General features: G+C 42.6%; 1 protein-coding gene across 6 annotated transcripts in view; it reads left to right on the top strand.

The window, feature by feature from the left end:
• ABLIM3 (actin binding LIM protein family member 3) overlaps positions 1-17834 on the top strand; it is a 117129-nt gene that overhangs the window by 23776 nt on the left and 75519 nt on the right. The window lies entirely within an intron of this gene.

Genomic DNA, 17834 nt, shown 5'->3' with positions numbered 1-17834 from the left:
CTCAACAAATACCTGTTGTAGGAAACAGCTGTCAGGTTTATGCTGACCAAAACTTAACTCTTCAGCACACCCCATGAGTGTGTCCAAATGTTTGTTGAGTGCCCACAAGAATACTACAGAGTATAGAGACCTGAGTAGCATCCCTCCTCAAGTAATTTATAGTCTGATAGAGAAATAAAATAAATGCAAAAGTAAGTATCTTATAGGTAAACTGCCCTGTAGGTCAGCAGTTCTCAAAATGAACTCTCCAGACCCACAGGATTAACATCATCTAGGAACTTGATAGAAATGCACAGTTTCAGTCCTTACCCTGGACCCCCTGAGTCAAAAACCCTGGGTCATGTGTTTTAACAAGACATCCAAGGATTCTGATGCATGCTCATTTGAGAGTGCATCAGAATTGAGAATGCATCCGTTTGTGAACAACTGCTTAGACATAAGAAGCACATGCCATGAGATTTTTAAAGAAAGCTCATATTCGGTGAGATAGGCCTTGAGGAGTGGGTAGGATTTTTATATTTATATGTAGATGATCATATTTACTGTAATTGCCATCTGTATGTTTATGTATTCCTTTTACAAAAGTAATTAACAGCCTGGACTCTAACTTGAAAGATCTGCTAGCTGTCCCTTCGTTGCATTTTAACTGGCTCACTGTGAATCGAGGCTTCCATCAACATATGCTCAGTTGTAGAGCTGGTAATTATGGTTGGAGGCTTTTTGTTGGAGGACACATTTCATTCCAAACATAGTTTCTGAACATAGCTTGAATTGAAGATAGAGATTCTACCTCTATATACGTAAGACAAAATCAATTCAAAGCATCCTTGAATCTCACAGGGGAAAGGCCTTAAAGGTCATCTAGTCTAATAACCCAAGCAGATAACCTCTGAGCAGGCTTTGTGATATAGGTAGCATCAGGGCACCCCTGCATAGACACTTCCCTAGCCCATTTAATGATTCTGTAGGAAGAGTGGATAAACTATGGCTCAAGGATCAATTCTGACACACTACCTATCTTTGTATATAAAGTTTTACTGGAACACAACCATGGCTGTTTATTTATGTATTGTTTTTGGTTGTTCTTACACAATAATAGTGCAAACCTTTCATCTCCTCCTTAAGACTTTGTATTAGTAAGAACTCTTAGATACAAGTAACCAAAACCCAGTTCAAACTAGCTCAAGTGAAACAGGAATCTGTTGGCTCCTAAACCTCTGAAGTCAAAAGGAGGTCTGCCTGGGTAGCTGCTCACTTGATATCATGCATGTGGTTCCAAATGGATTGTCTTCTGTATGTACGCTGCCCTAGTCATGTCTACCACACCTTCTGGAAAGACCTTTCTCCCTGCTCACTCATTCTGATTAATTCTCCTCCCTTCACGGCTCATATTTATTTCATTCCATCCCACCCATTCCTCTAAGTGCAGATCTTTCTTCTGGTGTGGCAGCATCGGCAGCTGTCATGTGAACACTAGGCTTGGAGTCACAAGTCCCGAGTGCTCGTCCTGACTATTGAGTAACAAAAATATGAGACACGATGTTAAGATACTTTGAAAATCAAAGACCTCTTAAAGGGTTGCTTTTATTTTCTTAGAATCTAAGCATATTTAAGCTGGCAGTGGCACCAAAGTTTATCTTATCCTCATGGCCTGGGTGAGAAAATGATTCATAAATGTGTTTTAGTTGGTTCACATAGTATTCTTTCGATTTATTTTTTAAATATTTGAGCCAAGATATAAAAACTGAGAGTTTTACTTTAAAATCCGTGTTTCTGGTTTCACTGACCCCCTGTCCCCACCTGGCAGGAATCAGTTGGAACCAAGTAGGGGCTGTGCCTGTTCAGCCACACTCTGCCACTCCCTTTGCCTTACCCCAACTGAAGTCACTCACTTGCATGACCTACGCTTGAGCACTTTGTCAGTGCTCCCTGACTTAATACAGTTATGCATCTGATTCTCAAAGGTCTGGTTCCCATCTGTCTTGGCATAATGATCATGCAGCCTCTGCCAGCTTCCCACATGCAGGAAGCTCACTACCTAGTGAAGCAGTTATTTCATCCCTGGGCAGCTCTGGCTATTGGGAAAGTTTCCTCTGTATGTTCCATCCTCTTCAGCATTCCAATATGGGTAAGTGACTTGCCCCAGGTCTCCCAGTACATTCGAGAATTAGAAGTCTCAGTGTGGCTCACCAAGCTAGTGACCTTTTTACCCCACCTGATGGATGTATGTTCTTTCCCACCTTTCTTCCTCACTCACTAACCCCCAGTCTAATTTAGAGACAAGGAGTATATTTAAAAAGTCATTTGACATCGTTTAGTTTTTACTGAACTCTTTGCCTTTGCAAACATTCTAAAGAACAAAAGTTGGCAAGCTTTCTCTATAAAGAACCACATGGTGAATATCTTAGACTTTGCAGTCATGTGGTCTCCGTTGCAACTATTCAACTCCACTATTGTAGCATGAAAGCAACCATATATAATATGTAAATGTGTAAGCATGACTGTGTTCCAATAAAACTTTATTTACAAAGACAGTTAGTGGGACAGAATTGACCCTGGGCCATAGTTCGCCTACTCTAGCTATGGAGTCATTCAATAGGCTAGCAAACTAGGTGTATGTCTATGTGAAGTGTCCTGACACCACCCATATTTCGAGAGCCAGTTAAGATGGAGCATTTCCAAGCAGCTTACTCTGATTCCTCTTCAAGATGTGATGTCTATACCATCAGGATTTCTGGAATACAATAGCTTTTGAAGATGTTTCAGTGATCCCTGAAAGTCCCTGAGATACCTTGAGGAGTCCACAGATAATATTATTTGCATAATAATTCTAAGAAGTTATTTGCCTTTTTCGTTCTCATTGTTTTACTACAGTGGAGTTTTTTTAGAGGTAATGAGATGAGGTCATCACTCTGATGGCTATTGGAATCTGTGCTTGTGTATTTTTGTTTTTAAAAAATATCTGATATGATTTCTAATGTAATAAATATTTATAGATGTAACCATCTAAACAAAACCTCTTTAGACTTTGCAGTAAAACTTAAGAGTGTAGAGGAGTGCTGACAGCAAAAAGTTTCAGAACTGCTAACATTGCAGTCTCCTGACTCTGCTTTTCTTACACTACAAGACCCTTCTCATCTTGTAGTATAGATTTTTCAGATGGTTCCAACAAGGATGTCATTTTCTTATAGACAAGAGCTATACTAATCATTGTGTTTCTTAATTGCACATGAATTGTTCAAAGTAAATTATTTTAAGTTGTTTCTTGTAAACCGCAGTGTGCTAGGTATTATGCTCAGAATTAGGACTGAGAGAGAAGCTCAAGAGATACCATCCCTAACCTCATCAAGTTTAGAACTCAATGGAGGAAACAGACATTAAGCAAATAATCATGACTAATTATACAAGTACATGCATGATGCAATGCAATCAAGCGAGAGTACCCAGGACTATGGGAACCAATGAAAGTAGGGTTTATATTCCTGAGGGAAGTTAATGAAGGTCCTTTGACCTGAGATCTGTGGGATGGAGGGAATTCATTGAAAGTAGGATTTCTCAACCTAGCACTGTGACTTTTAGACTAGATAATTCTGTGTTGAGGGGAGAAGGAAGAACAGTCTTGTGCATTGTAGAATGTTTGGCAGCATCCCCAGCCGCTACCCACTAGATGCCTAGAGCACACACACACATACACACACACAACAGTTGTTGACAACCAAAAATGTCCTCAGGCATTGTCAGATGGCTGCTGGGCAAGAGATAGGGGTCAGGGAATTGTCCCCAGTTGAGAACTGGTGATCTAGAAAAGAGGTGTGGTCGGAAGGCTACTGTGATAGTCCAGGTGAAAGATGCCTGTTGCTGGGCTACAGCTGGAAGAGATGAAGAGAGTAGACTGAATTCAAGACCTCTGTAAGGGATTGGTCTATATGGCTTGGTAATGGGTAGGCCAGGAAGGGGAATATGAGGGGCCAAGGATGAATTTCAGTTTGTCATGTTGAAGAACTGACTTTGGTTTGCACAAGTGACACCATCACATGCTGGCTCTGAAATCTGAAGGGATGGGGCTCAGAAGACACAACAGAGTGAGGAATAACACCTTTGCCCATCTGCCCATCTCTCTGCCAGCATAGCCACCTGTGTTGTTCATCTCTGCCTGATGGGAGGTGGCTTTAATAAGAGACCAAAAACAGCTCTTCCTAAAAGGAACAACTTTAGAAAAGAAAAACCATCTGCCAGGGCTGAGTGCATTAAGTGTGTGTTTAATCTGGCTGTATTGGGACATTTTTTCAATGCCAGTTGACTTTTTTAAACATTTGTGAAAGTTGGCAAACACATCAGAGAAAATATACTTTGTAATATTCGAAGGATATTGGCACATTATATGGTGGCAGCGCTTTCGATACACATTAGTATCAGATATCAAGATTTCTAAAATTCTCCTCTCAGTGCTGAAGAGTTTGTAGATCTTCTTTCTAGTCTCTAGCCCAAGGCTTCTCGACCTTTAGTGAGAAAAAGAATCTCCAGAGGAGCTTGTTTAAAATGTAAAGCCCAATTCAGTAAGTCTGGTATGGGGACCAGGAATTTGTATTTTAACAGTCCTAATCCCCACCCTGGTGATTCTAAAGCAGGTGATCAGCTGACCACTTTGAGAAACACTCGTGTGAAAAGCACCTTGAAGGAATTTGTTCCAGTTCCTTCCCACCACTGACTTTGCGTAGGACCCCTCCATGCCCCCCGTCTCACCCTGACTCTGGTTGGCTAATTTGTTCATATCTAGGGCTGCTCCAGCCAGTTTTCCCAACTGCTTAGATGGTAGAATGCTTGCAGCAGCAAGCAACAGCACCCAGCTAAAACTGGGTTGAACAATCTAGATAACGTTTATTTAACATAACAGGAAACCCAGAGAGGGCCAATTCCAAGGTAGGTTACTTCAGAGGCTCATCAAGACCCCAGTTCCTTCCATCTTAAGGGGCTCTCCCCTCGGAGTCCATCATGAATTCCAGGGCTGCTGTTCCAGCGTTACTTGTGAATAACAAGCTTTATCCAAGAAAACCTTCCCAAGACCCTCTCCCACTCCAGGGGACCTGCCTGGTGTCTCATTGGCCAGGAGTATTTCACATGTCTAAATCAAATCATTGGCAAAGGAACAAGATTACTAGGATTAGTTTTCACCAATCAGCATTCCCTCCCCAAGTCAGGAAAGGTCACAGCCTTTCCAAAAGACATGGCTGCTCAGGGGAGAGTAAACAAACATTGGTCCTCCAGGAGAGAGTGATTCTGTTCACAGAAGGAGTGGCTGCTTAGAAGCAACTGTGTCTACCACAATCCTCCTTTCCTCTCTACCATTCCCCGACTGAAGAATGAGCCACATGAGGGAGGGGCGAGGTTCACCTGCTCCATCGTGTCTCCAGCAAGATGCTCTTGCTTATGTTAGATACAGGAGTGTATCAGCATCAAGTGGGCCTGAAATGTTTGTTTAATTTAAATTAATGTAAGATTGTGATTTTGATGGAAAATTACGAGTAATTAGGACATAAATTAGTTCATTCCAAGTGGAAAATCCCAACTCAAACTAGCTCCTATCTCTTTTTTTAACTTTTATTTTAAGTTCAGGGGTACTTGTGCAGATTTGTTATATAAGTAAGTTAGTGTCATAGGGGTTTGTTGTAAAGATTATTTCCTCATCCAGGTACTAAGCCTAATACTCATTAGTTGTCTTTCCTGATCCCTCCTCCCACCCTCCAGAGTACTGTATTGGTGTGAATATTAGGAAGCACAGTGGCTTCAGATCCAGGAAGATCCACAGACTTAAATGATACATGCATTTAGGGTTCTGTTCTCTCTCTCTCTCCCCACCCCCCCATCACTAATAGGTTCTCTCAACACATGGAGCAAGGTGACAAAGGAGCCCCAGACTACCTCCTCTTGGCTTAGCAACCAAGTGGCTTTTCTAAGAGTTCTTGCAGAAAAGCCTCAGAGAGAATTAGGTCTTATGCCTGCCAATCATATGAAAAGAGGATTGGGCTGTTCTAATTGGCCCAGCCACTACTTGCCCACCTCATGCTGGGCCAGGCCCCACCCAAACTCCACGGACTGGCTTCCCTACAGGAAAGAGTTTCTATTGCCAGAAGAAGCAGAGAGCAGATGCTGAGCAGGCAAAACAACAGATGTCCACTACATTTATGGGTGAAAAAAACTGTTTGCAGGGCATTATACATGGGCCAAACCGTAATTGAGAGCTCCTTGCTTATACTCACAGAGATTAAATATTTTCCCCAGACTATACAAATTCAATTTGATGCTTTGTTTCCTAAAGATAAAATGGAATCTTTGTCCCTTGATTTGGAGGAAGGATCTTTAAATCCTCTTCTCTCAAAGGATGTCTCAAAATACTCCTTATCTTTCCTCATACTATCTTTTGGTCTTTTTCTTCTGTATTTTTCTTGGTTACTTATTGTGTCTTGACTTCTTAGTCTTATGTATCATGTATGAACAACCTAATAAACAAATTAAAATGCCATTTCTCCATGGTGCTTGCCCCAGTTTTTCTTTCTTTCTCCTCCCCTTTCTAATCAGGAATGAGTCATAAAAATCATTTCACTTAACGTATTGTCCTCTCTGGTTCTTTTGCCAAGTTCTACCTTAGATTATAGCTACTTATGGATATAATTTAGTCCGTCATTTGCTTGAAAAATATAAATTGAATGCCTACTAGTAGTTGGCTTAGCATTAGATGCAATAAAAAAACAATTCCCACCACCCTAGCCTGGAACTTCCTTTGGGGTAGAAAGTGTGTTTAATTTATCTTTACATCTCCATAGTGTTTAACTTCATTTTATCAGTAGTATTACTATTATTATTATAGTGAGCTGTTGCTTAGCACTTGCCATATGCCAAACAATGTGATAAGTGCTTTATGTATATTACATCTTATTCTTTCAAAAATCTTGAAAGGTAAAATACTACTATCCCCACTTTACAGATGGAGAAACTAAGGCTCAGTGACAGAAAGCACCTTGCTCACACTTACACAGACTGTGAGAGGCAGAGCCTGAGCTGTAACCCCGATCTGACAGGTTCTGTAACCTATTTGCTCTCCAGCCAACATAAGCTTTCCCATAAATGCCCAGTAGAACATTGAAATTGGCTTCTCCTTTTTGTGAAGGTTCAGGTTAGGATCCAACAGCTTGTGTGTGGAATGCAGGATGTGGACTTGGAGTTGAGAGTCCTGTAGTGAGGATCAATCTGCAAGGCCCACATCTACATCTTATCCTGACTGCTTTTGTGACCACTGACAGGCATCGTTGAGGCTTCACCAGTTTGGCTCCAGCTCATGCCTCCCCAGTCTCAAATATATCTCTTTGAAGGGCTTGTGCCTCAGTTTCCTTATTAGCAAAATGGTGAAGTTTGGTATAGACTAGATGTCCAAAGAACACTCTGTGAGAAGGAAAACACTATTTCTGCATTGTCCACTAGAGCAGCCACTAGCCACATGTGGCTACTGAGTACTTGAAATTGGCTAGTTGGACTGGGGGACTGAATTTTTAATTTTAATTAATTTTAATTTAAATAATCACAGATGACTAATGATACCACTTTCGATAGGATAAAATTAGAAGAATCTTTATCATTCTTTGACTTGTGACCTTTTACATACCCTAGAGAAGTATATTTTAAATTATGTGGCACAGCCCATTGCCAGATCCTAAAGTTGATGTATGGGGTGCAAATAACATTCTTTAATAAAATGGCATAAAATAATGAAACAGAATGGAATAGGAAAAGAAAAGAAAATATCAGTACATATCATGTGCACTACAAAATTTTGATTATACTAAAGTTTTGACTATGAAACTTTTGTTTTACGTATTTGTGTACTGAGTCATTATGCTCAATTAATTTCGTCCAGTGGATCATAGAAAAAAAAGTTTGAAAACCACTGCCTGCCCTTGAGTAATATCACGGAGACCTTGAGAGTGTCATGTTTCTGTGATGCACCCCCATCCACCCAGGGGCTCTGCAAGACCTCATTTCAGAATATTCTGTTCTTCCAGATCCTACAGGCATGTGGTGAGCATGTGACTTCCCTCAGATGGTGATTGAAAGTGACTTTGTGGTCATCTATCTGTCTGGATTCAGAGACCCCAAATTGATGGCCCACAGGCAGGATCCAGCCCCCACAGATAGGCCTCCTTGAGACCTTCACCTATTTGTGCATGGCCATAATCCCCTGATGCCCAGTAACTTTTTCCCCTTGAGGTGGCCTAGACTCTCCAGACTGGTCCCATTGGGTCGATTTTTCCGTTTACATTACCTGCCTGGCCCCTGAAAGTCTGTCACATTGTGAACTGTGTTTAATACGCATAGAATATTATAACTGAAAGGAAGCAGAAATGATAGAATGCAACTCTTGAACTTCGTAAATGGGAAAACAAGAGCCTAGAGATGGGGAGTGTCCTGCCTGAGGCCTCACAAAAAGTGAATGTCAGGCAAGGAACTACTTCTCTCTCCAAGGAAGAACCAGATGTTAGTAAGAATTGCAGTATGACAGAGGAGAAAGAAGATAGGAAGGCAGAAAGAGAAAGAAGGGAGGAGAGGGAATGAACAGAGAGAGAGAGGAGCAAGGGGAAGGGAGGGAGTTGGAATGGTGGTGGGGCCATCCTCACAGCCCTGGGGAAGGGAGCACTGACCAGCAGATCACTGTGAGGAGGTTCCTGTCACTTGGTGTGATCACTTCCGATGAGCTTCTAGTGAGTGATGACTGCGGAGGCTGTCAGTGGGGAGTCCTGGAGGACTTTGAGCAAGGGAGGAGCACTTTGGACACCAAAAAGGGGCCTCCAGTAGACCTCTGCTCTGGAAGAATGGAGGGTACTTGCAACGGCTTCAGGAATTCCCTGACTCGCACTGTCTAGCACTCATTTTGGCCTGCCCTCAGGCAAGTGTCCCTGATCTGAAACTGGAACTTCTCCAGTGTCTCCTGCTTGTCCTGGTGTGGCTAGCATCAGAGACCCTGAACCACAGGGCCGCATCTGTCAAGATGGGAAAGTGGATGAGATGGGGCAGAAGGGGCCCTGGAAGCTGCCCTGGGGTGAGATGGGGTCACAAGGGGTGGCACTCCAGGCCCTACCCTACTTCAGTCACTGCGGCTCTGCATTCATCTGCCTGGCTTCCAGGTGGGGCTCATAACTCCAAGGCCTTAAAGTGCCTAGCAATGCAGGAGAGAAGCTGGCCAGGGGTAAGGCAAAAGGAAGTGGTAGGAACCATGGTGATCTGCAAGAATGTAAAAACAAACTCCAGGCCATCCAAATAAAGTTTGCCTGGGAGCCACATCCCATGCAAGCCACCCCTGGTCTAGGGAATTTCCCAGAATGATGACCAGGGTGTCATAGGTTTGCATTCCATGCATAGTTTACAACAGAAACAGTATAACCTAGAGGGCATGTCATCATTTTATTTCAAGAAAGACTTCATAGCTTTAAAAAAAAATGTTCTGAAACCTCTAGACTAGGTATTTTCTATATTCCCTCCACTCTGACAGTTCCCTGCCATGTCGAGGAAAGCCAGGTTCACAGTTATTCCTCGGATTTCCCCGCAACACACCAGTGCCGATGGCCCACCAGCATCTCAGGAAGCAAGTGTTGTGTTCATGTTAAAACCTCTGGCTCAGAGGCCAGGGGACTGAGTTACTCATAGCACAAAGACAATGCTGGCTTCCTAAAGTTCCTCTATTTCCAACATAGTTTCCAGGGCCCCAGACAAAACCCAAATAGTATTTTTCAGATAAGCTGGAGAGATGCTGGAAAGGGTACTGTAGGCCTCCAGTGCAAGGTAACCCCATTCTCCCTGCTGGGTCAAGGCAGTCCCTCCTCTTTCCTTCAGGATACACTGGGCAGGAGACCCTGCTGGAACACCCACTGGAGAGGGAGGAGATGAGAAGAAATTGAGCCCCTTCTAAAACTACTCATGCCTGTCTGAACCCTACCTCTAAAACTTACCTGTGGTGTAATTTCAGGCTAATTAATTATCCTCTCTGTGCCTCAAATTCTCATAATAAAATGGGGAGCATACAGTATCTGTCTCACGAAGTTGTGAGCATTAAATGAGAGATGCTTAGGAAGCACATAGTACAATGCCTGCCATATAGTAATCGCTCAATTAATGGTAGTTATTTTAGCTCTTTTTACAGGCTCCTACTGACTGGGGGCTTTGTAAAGATCAGAGGGAACTGACTCAGCAGCGACAATGGAGTTTGTGGTGATTGGCAGGAGCCCACTCCAAAGTGGAAAAAATGCCCAGACTGGTGGAACCCTAGGGATGTTTCCCCTCCTTTATCAACTCTTCTTTATTCCTCAGCCACTTTTGATACCACTGTGTATATCATGCTCTTAAAACCCATGACCAAGTGTAGCCAGATGGTATTTTTGAAATCTTCTCTGCGATGTCCTTTACCCACCACTCTTGTGCCTTTCCCTCTATTCAGTGAGCAAGGCCTCGGGCTGGGATGGGCAGCAGAAAACAGGGACAAAAGGGTGGCTTCCTAGCTTTTGAACTTTAAAAGCCTGTGCCTTTAGAAGAACGGAAGGATTTACAAGAAAGCTAAATATTCTAGAGAAAGCATAAGTTAAGGAAGGCAGAAAGGGCTCCTTTGCACCCAGCTAATAAGGATGGTTCCCTGGCCCAGGGGTAGGGAGGAGAATCTCAGGGAAAGAAACAAGAACACAGATCTACTTGACTACTTAGAAAGAGGCCCTGTGCTGAGCCTTCAAACACGGGGACAGTCAACAGCAGAGGAGGAAAGAGGAGAGGAGGTTGGGGTGGGCAGCCTGGCAGCTGAAACTTCATTTTCACTTATCTTGAAATAGGAACCAGTTGAACTATAAGAAATAAAGAACCTCCGATGTTGTGGGCTGCCATTCGGGCCTCCTTGCTTGTGAAACTCGCTGCAGTGAAGGCCCCTTTAGGCCTATCTAATCCAAACCCTTTCTGCTGTAGCTGCCATGTGGCAGCTGGCTGTCAGACAAGAGCAGTCTGGCTGGCCAAGCGCATGCCGTTCTGACACATGTCCTGACAACACGTTTCTGAAGAAGGCAGCACGAGCCGTGTTGCCAGCAACACACCATGACCATGGAACATGCTGATGAGCCTGGCAGAGAGAAGCTGTGGAGGAGTTTCTGTTGCAGCAAAGGTTTTACAACATCCTCTGGGAAGACAGGCTGTGTTACTGACCTGCTGACATGGGCAACTGCAGCCAGGCTGGGGCCATCTGTGAAAGGACCCAGGGGTTCCCAGAGGACTCATACTTCCGCCCTGCTGCAGCTGCCAACACCTGCAGCGCCTACATCTCTCTGGGACGCAGCACACGCACCTGTCAGGCTTTACCTGCCCATGCCAGGGGTGTGGCCCAAGGCTAACATCCCTGCTTCTTCATCACCTGCCAGGGATGCTGAATTGCCCTTCCTGTTTCCTGGCCTGTACTCTAGTCACCTCCAATCATTAGTTTTACATATTCTTAAACTATTTTTTGAAACAACTGGGTAATGGAGGACTACTATTGGGGAAAAGTTACATGCCCCTAACCCCCACTTCCCACTTCCTCCCCAGGGGTAGCCATTCCACTGGCACTTTTGCATTGCAGGCAGTTGAGCTTAGTGGTCAGAGCCCAGGTTTGAAGGTCAGACTGCCTGGGTTCAGATTCTGCCTGTGCCATTTACTAACTGTGTGACCTTGGACAAGGGACCTCAGGCCTCTGAGTTTCATTCTCCTATAAAATGAGGATAATAGTATCCCCTCTTGAGTTACAAGAGCTCCATGAGATGACATATGTAAATGGCTGAGGACGCTGCCTGACACAAAGGACCCGCCCTCTAAATATTATCTATTATCTTTCAAGATTTTTCCTTGTGCATTAACTGCTCCTATTACTTCATCCATGGCCTCACTTCCAAACCCTCCCCTATGCTTCTGCATCTCAGAGCATGCACCCCCAGCCCACCAACTGTAACCCTAAACCTCAGCATGACCTCTAGACTTAGGATAATTTAGCCTCTTGTGAAGTCTCTCCCTAGCTCACCCTGATTGCCCTCTCTCATTCTGTGGTCCAAGAACAGATACCTCCATGCACTGAGGCAAGCATCAGTTGCTGTGTGAGCTTATCTTGTCATCTTCTGTCTTGTCCTCTGGGTCTCAGCTTTCTCATCTGTTGAGTGAAATCATTGGACTAGTTCAGCCATCCTTTTCTTTATTCTGCAAGTATGAATGAAACCATGACACAATGAGATAGGCACTCATTGTGTGCCCAGCACTCAGGTGTAATGGTGAACCAGAAAAATATGGTCCCTGCCCTCACGGAGCTCACAGTCTTGTGTATATAAATAGCCTCCCAGGCCCTTTCTGCTTGAAAGTCTAGTTCCAGGTATTTATGTAATGAATGCAGATTAATGCCACAATGAGGTGACACCTGCATGGCCCTTGAAGTTACCAGAAGCAGCTTTTATAATCTCCCTATCAGAGTTTTCAGAAAACAAGTCACTCACTTATTCTAAGTAAGCACACACAACAAATACACTGGTGCTCCCCCCGGAAACAGCAGATGTGCCCAAAATACAACGCCCTAGGATAACATAGATCATAGTCCCTCTTCCTCACAAAGGGGAACACCCAATTCACACGTTTCTCTGCAGGATATATCAAAAGCATGTCAGCCACCTACCTCTGCAGCCCACACAAACCCATAAACAGAGCTCTGAGATAGTGGGAGAAAGAAGAGGTTGCTTATAGTGTTGAATGGTCTGCAGCCAAGGGTTTTTTTCCTTGGCAGTCAGCAAAAAGGAAAAACCAGCAAACCTTTGCTGGACTTGTCCAAAAATGAATTTGAGAAATATTTGAGCAAAGCTCAGTGGGTAGCTGATAGGGGTGATTTAGAAAGAATCCCTGCACTGGGTCGGAGGTCAGGAGACATGGATTCAAAAATCTTTTAGTATTAATTATTGCTTATTGAGGCCAAGCAATGCACTAAGCACTTTTATATAATTTAAGTAATTTAATACTCACAAATTACCTCAGTTATTCTTACTCTAGAGATAAGGAAACTGAGGTGAGGGGGTATGTAAATTGCTCAAGATCACACAACCAGCAAGTGGGAAGGCTGGAATCCTAACCCAGCCCAATGGCTCCAGCATCCATTCCTTACCCGCTGTGCTGTGTGCTTCTCACCCCGTTGAGTGCAACGATCCCATGACTCTGTGTCCTCACTGTGGGAAACAGGATCGGTGCCTGGGCCCTGGCTCAACTCTGAAATCAAACCTAAGGCCCCTGCTGTGAAGTACCAGATCTTCTCACATACAGGCCCCACCTTTATGTTTCAGGCAGCTGCTTTCTACCTGCGAAAGGCCTGGACCCACACTTGGATCTTCTTTGGTATTTAGTGGATACCTGTGAACACACTCCGATTTTTGGACTCTAATCGAGAAGCCAAGGTGTGAAAGCGGCTGCACCCTGCATGCTGTGTGTGGCATCCCCGGGCCCTGGGCTGCTGTGCACACATTGCTGAGCCAGTGGATTCTCTGCTTGATGTTTCACCTTTCAACCAGAAGTTCCACTGTTTATATTACACTTCCAGCCAATTATTCACAGTTGTTATGCCGGCTTCAAGTCAGTTTTGTTACTCTTTTAATTATACTCCAGCACAGCATAGGTGCTCCTACCTTTTAAAGACTACTTTAAAGACACTATTAAAATGTGGGAACATTTTTATCTACAAGGTCAAATGACTCTCAGGAGAGTTAAAAAAATGTGCAGGCAGCCCATCAGTGAAAAGAATATAACTTAGGTCATATTGCTTATAGGAGAGGGATCATGCCGTTATCTGTTTTTAAAAGATACTCATAAATCTGATAACTTAAAACAGGTCTAGTTTAAAAGTGAGACCAGTTAATGGAGAGGAGAGAACGTGGAGGGAGAGGAAGAATTGCAGAAGAGGACACACAAGGCAAAATCATGTTGTCATTGGAGGAACCCGTATGGATGATTTTGTTCAATGTCTTCTAAAGAAGGAATTGGGGCCAAAGAAGTTAGGTGATTTGCCCAAAATTGGAACACCAGGTAGCAGCAAAGAGGGAATTGGAACCCAGGTAACCCCAGCCACACAGAGACAAAGAACCACAGACGAGAGAGGGAGGAGAAGTTCAGGTGGAGAAACTGGATGCTGGATTTGTTTACTGTTACAGTCAACTCACAGGCTCCTTTTCATTTTCAGTTTGGAATTCAAAAGATGTTTACCCATAAGAAAAATGAGGAAGTCAATCACACCTCCCCTTCCAATACGTTGTTTTGCTCCAACAATGGGAAATTATCTGTAAAATTTGGGAAGAGCTTTACTTACAAATTTAGTTGTGGGATTAAGATGTATTTTTTCATAGAAGTCTAAAGATTTGATCGGCGTATAAAAGTGGGCTTCATGTTTCAGATCCTTAATTTTTAATCTCAGAGTCATTGGCAAGCTGGATTTGTTTTTTTGTTTTTTGTTTTTTGGGTTTTTTGCTTTTGTTTTTGTCTTTAAAAATTATACCAGCAGCCATTGCCAACTGATTTACTTGCTTTCATTCTTGAAAAGATTAGGATTGTTCTGTCTTTCCCTGCCTGAAAATATGTGATTTCCTTAAAAATAAGCATTTATTTCACTGCTTATGATCTTTTGTTTCCAGATCGAATTCAGGATGGGTGAATGTGCATAATTGGTTCCAGTTGCGAATTGTTTAAGAACAACTTTAAAACTCTTTAGGGGTAAAAATGAACCATTTTAGTCTGAGCTGGTATTCCTAAATTAATTTTTACATGTTATTTTTATATTTCTAGGATTCAACCAAGTTTCATTTCTTTTCCCTCTGCCTAGTGTTTTGTTGTTTTTGTTGTTGTTATTGTATTTTAACTCTCAGGCTGCACTGTCATTATGGTAACCAGTAGCCAGATGTGACTATTTAAATGTAGGTTTATATTAATTAAAATCTAATTTAATTTGAAACTAAGTTCCTCAGTCACACTAGCTACATTTCAAGTGCCCAGTGGTCACCTGTGACTATTATGTTGCACAGCATAGATCTCTAGACCATGCCTATCATCTCAGAATGTTCCAGTGGATGGCAGTAAGGACTAGTAACTGGGAATGTCTGTCTTGGGCACACTTTATTGGTCAGTAATGATAAAAGAAGCCAGAGGTTCCTACATAGGTTTCAGAAATCGATCACATAATCCATAAGGTCTAAACATTGCAGTTTCATGGATTATCTCACAAATGAGCAGAGTTAATGTCCTTTGAGGCTTGTGTCTCAAATATTGCTCTCAAGGGTAGGTAGTTTATAACATAAGAAGTTGATCAAATATTTAAAATGTAAGTCAATTTGGAATTCAGAAGACATTCACCCATAAGAAATGTTATATAAATCATGTTATTGAAACTGCATTTTCTGAAATAAAAATCAGTGGAAATAATAACCAGCAGAAAATCAACAAATTGTAGTGCTTCAGGGCAGTTATAGATTAGTAGGAAGAAATGACACACACACCCAGTACACATGCCCACACACACAGAACAATGTTAGATTGAGTTTCTGACTTAATTAGCCAAGAATATAAAATCTTACTGGAAAAAAGTTGGCTTCCAGGGCAGGAGCAGGGATGTGACATATCCCTTGACACCCAGAGTTCCTACTGCCTGTCTTCATGAGGAAAGGTCTTGCCACACCTGTGAGCTCAAATCTTGCTACACCACTGTTCTTTTGTAATCACAGCTTACATCAGCAATCTGGAAGAACTCACACCAACAAATGCATGAATTTTTGCTTATGGGACTATTTAAACACATCAGATATTTCTAGAGCTCTGGCCACACGCAGCATCACCAAAGCAGCATCCTTCTCTTGAGGGGATGCAGCAGGGTTAGAGCTGGGGTCCTGTCACTACTTCAGCCCCAGAAAAATTTATTTTCCTAATCTATTCCCCTCATACTGATTTTGTGCTTTTTTTTTCCAGGTGATTCAAAGACTGAGTTGTGATGGAGGACCATGCGCACAAATCAATTTTCCCAGAAAATCAAATCCAATTAGAAAAAATCAAATTAATCTTAGAAATTGGTTCTTGAACAATAAGACAGGTTGAATTAGGAGAGGTAGATGAGAGTCTGTGCAGTGATCCTGGAGGGGACTGTTGGAGACCTCCGAGAGCTCTCACCATTGATGGTGATGATTGCACTATTCGTTCTTATTTTATTTTCAGACTCACAGCTTTGTATCCCTTGGCAATGGTAGATCACCACACTGCTCATATAAACAGGATCTATATTTTTCTCACATATTCAGGGCAGAAGAGAGAGTGAAATATTTTCCAGGGAACACTGAGCGGGAATCAGAAAAAGAAACGAGAATAAGATTAAAGAGAACGTTTATGAACATTCTGGGGGTGGGGAAGGATTGCTCAGAGCTGTAGGAAGGACGTGATGGCCATGATACCTGCGAACATTTGTGGAGCACTTAATGCAGTTTTTAAAATACTTTACATGTATTAACCTATTTAATTAGTTAGTTAATGATTTAGTTAACTAGCTGATTTGTTTGATTTTTGTCTTGAATTTAAGACAAAGAAAAATAGATGAACAATGTGCACAAACTCCATGAAAGACAGACTGCGGGAAGTATATTATTCTCCCACCCCAGTTAGCAAAGTTGTCAGAAGCCACAGTTTCAGTGCTCAGAAACCAGCTCTTTGTCCTATGGCACGCTTGTGATTCAGGATACCCGTAAATGGGAGATGATCAGGAGTCCTAATTTCCCATTCCTTTTTAAAAGGAGGAGGGCAGATGAGATCAGTTTTGGAGATCATAGACCTCTGAGAATATGAACAAAGCTACAAGATAATGTACATAACACAAATTTAATTAAAGAGCAGCGTCAGACCCCAGGTTATGCTGCAGTCTCAGAGACTACGACAACAGACATTTGTTCTTGCTCATGATAGTTTATGACGGGTTAGTTTGAAATTCTGTTCCATGACTCCTCAATCAGGATCCAAGCTGATGCATCCTGCACACCATCTGGGGTAACATTCATTGCTGGGGTAGGGAAAAGGCAATGTAGCAGATCACATACTAGCTCCTAAGGCTTCCACTTGGAAGGGACATGCACAATTTCAGTTCACGTTTCACTGCCAAGTAAGTCACCATGTGCAATCCTCCATGTGCTTGGAGGAAAAGGTTCAAATTTCCAACAAACAGACATAACTACCACACAGGGTCAAGAATCCCCAAAGTAGGTGACCTCTAAATTCCTTTGTAGTTCAAGGTAGCTGTGAGTCCAGATTAATTTATGATATACTTATTCAGAGTTTATCCAGGAAGTCTACATGTATAAATGCTAGGCACCAATTCCTCTTCAATCAGGTGGTTATCTTTATAACTAGGACAAGAGCGAGCCTTCTCCTAATAAGGTATAAGCAGAAGTTTTTGGACTATTCCTTCAACTTTGAGTGAGAATTGAAGAAATGAGTAATTCTCTCCCCAGTGCCACAGGGGCTTCCTATAAGAGAGAAAAGTAGGTTCCTCAGTGGCAAAGTTACGTCAACAGCTAATACATAATAAGATCAGACCACAGAGCTACTAATATTCCTTCCATCCCTGAGATTCTGTGCTCTAGGCAGGTGCCCACTATTTAGACGAATCAGATGACTTGATTTTAGAATGGCCAAGCCAACTGTATCTCAGGAAAAGGATATCTAGAAAAGTAGCCACGAGGTGGTCTTAGCATTCTCACTTTAGCAGCACAGATACCAAAACTGGAGATGGTCTT

The sequence above is a fragment of the Cebus imitator genome, unplaced genomic scaffold, assembly GCF_001604975.1.
Source record: "Cebus imitator isolate Cc_AM_T3 unplaced genomic scaffold, Cebus_imitator-1.0 Scaffold71, whole genome shotgun sequence".
Classification (NCBI taxonomy): domain Eukaryota; kingdom Metazoa; phylum Chordata; class Mammalia; order Primates; family Cebidae; genus Cebus; species Cebus imitator.
Note: the sequence above shows the minus strand (reverse complement) of the source record. Positions and strands in the feature narration are given on the sequence as shown.